We start from the raw sequence: 2,172 nt of genomic DNA, 5'->3' as shown, positions 1-2,172 counted from the left end.
CATTTCCAGTGAGTCATAATGAGTCTGTTTAATAGACCTCAGGACAGATTTCTTCTGGGTGCACTCTAGCAGGTGCACGCCGTCACTTGTGTGGAAGGCAGCCAGCCAATAAAGCAGTAGGAGTTCCCGAGACCGCTGTCAGGAGCCCGCAGTCTATATGGGGAAGGAAAGAGGCTTTAGACGTGGAAGCTCCCAGCCTCTGGAGACTAAAGTAGGTGAGAAGCTAGTGCTGGAGCTCCATTTCACTGCTGTGTCCCCCACCGCTCCCCGGCTATATTGGTGTTTGAACCTAGGGCCTTAAGCATGCTAGGCAAACATACTCTACTACTGAAGAACACCGCCAGCGATGTTTTATCCCGTATTTGAGTTCTTAGTCGTCAGGGAGTGACACTATTTGAAAGGATTAGAAAGAGTAGGAACTGTGTCCTTGTTGGAAGAAGTGTGTCACTGAGGGTGGACTTTGGCTATACCACACACTGCTAGCTCCTCCCTCCCTCCCTACTTTCTAACCCCCCCCCTCAGATTTTATATCAATATGCAGATCTTAGCTACTGCTCCAGCACCTCGCTTCCCACCATACTCCCTATCATGATGATAACGGACTGTCCCTGTGACACTGTAAGCAAGCCCCCCAGCCCCCAGTGAAATGCTTTCTTTCATGAGTTACCGCAGTCCCGATGTCTTTTCCCAGCAAGAGAACACTGACTAAGACAATGGCCCTCTCGTCGTCCTTCTTCAAGCAGCACCGCTCAGAGGAAATCCCATCTCGTCATGGCTTGCCGTCAGCTGTCAGCCGCCAGCTGCTCCATTTACAGCAGCTGCTTCTCTGGGTCACACTTGTCCCGCCTGCCTGGCCAGCCTTTGTGGGTCTCTGCTGTGAACTCCGCCTTGACGTCTTCGCCCACGGTGCCACCGCTGCAGCCCGGCATCCAGAGAAGGGCGACTCTGTCATCCAGGGAGTTGGTCTGTAGGACTGCCACGTGCCAGGCATTGGAGCCCTGCTAGAAATGCAGTAGTGAAAAAGCACCCCCACAAATCCATGCCTGGGTGTGTGATGGGGGGAGTTCTATATCCTAGAGAGGGAGGTAAAGAGAACAGGCACGATGATTGCTTAATAAATAGATACTTTGTGCTGCTCTAATGAAGGCACCGGGGGAGACCCTTTGCTGGGGTGAGCCCTTCAGTCCCCAGAAGGCAAAGCTAGGAGAGCATGAAGGCTTGGAAGTGAAGTGTGTGTGTGTGTGTGTGTGTGTGTGTGCGTGTGTGTGTGTGCGTGTGTGTGTGTGTGTGTGTGTGTGTGTGTATAAAACCAGAGCCGAGGGCTGGAGAGATGGCTCATCTGTTAAGAGGGCTTCAAGAGTTCTTGCAGAGGACTGGACGCTTAGTTCTCAGCACCCACGCCCTGCAGCTCACAAAGCATCTGTGACTCCAACTCCAGGGATCCCTCCGACATTCTCTTCTGGCCTTCAGGGCTGACTGAATTCACGTGTTCCTACTGTGCCCCTCCCTCCAATCCTGTGCAAACATATGATCAACGTCATCTTGAAAACTTGAGCCTAGGATGATGAACCATACCTGAAATCACAGCTCCCTCTGGGCTGAGGCAGGGACATCTTGAGTCAAGGCCGGCCTGCGTTACATGGTGAGATCCTGTTTCAAACACTGACAACACCCTGACGCTAAATATGACTCTATCCAGAGTCCTGGGGGAAAGGGGAAGTTAAGAAAGAACCTCAGTGGTGTTACCAGCCCACAGCCCAGGCTGTGTCCACCCTCCACCCCCCCAGTGACACTGCTGAGGAGAGCCATGGCCTTCAGTTTCTGGTGGAGAAAATCTTCCTTCTCCGAGTGTCTGTACTGCTTTACCAATAGGGATCATTTTTTGCTGAGGATTTAATGTCCTCCATGCCATCAAGGCCTTTCACCAACACTCAGAGCCCCTGGGAGCAAATTCCCCACTGTTTAGTGTTTTAGTGACTGGTGAACCAACCCAGGGGTTGAAGCGGTATCTCCCTCTCCACCAGCAGTACCCTTCCTTGATGCCACAGGTCTCCAGAATTCACATCTGGCCAGTGTCTAAGAACTGCACTAAGAATGATGAGTCAGAGGACATCGGATTTTGTAGTGTCACACATGGCTCCCCTAAGGTCTCTTTGAGGTGAGGGAAGAGTG

The 2,172-nt window shown here is 52.0% G+C and overlaps 1 long non-coding RNA gene across 2 annotated transcripts; it reads right to left on the bottom strand.

Annotated features, from left to right (window-relative positions):
* LOC110555543 (uncharacterized) lies at nucleotides 1-1,920 on the bottom strand. Of its 2 annotated transcripts, none has more exons than XR_002476834.2 (3): nucleotides 1,576-1,920; nucleotides 668-1,073; nucleotides 1-153 (listed from the first exon to the last, which is right to left on the bottom strand). It is a non-coding gene; the product is annotated as an uncharacterized LOC110555543 (long non-coding RNA). The 2 variants fall into 2 exon arrangements; XR_009593217.1 differs by having other exon boundaries at nucleotides 668-998.
* Between the last annotated feature and the right edge of the window lie 252 nt (nucleotides 1,921-2,172).

Source organism: Meriones unguiculatus, chromosome 7 (genome assembly GCF_030254825.1).
Source record: "Meriones unguiculatus strain TT.TT164.6M chromosome 7, Bangor_MerUng_6.1, whole genome shotgun sequence".
Taxonomy (NCBI): Eukaryota; Metazoa; Chordata; class Mammalia; order Rodentia; family Muridae; genus Meriones; species Meriones unguiculatus.
Note: the sequence above shows the minus strand (reverse complement) of the source record. Positions and strands in the feature narration are given on the sequence as shown.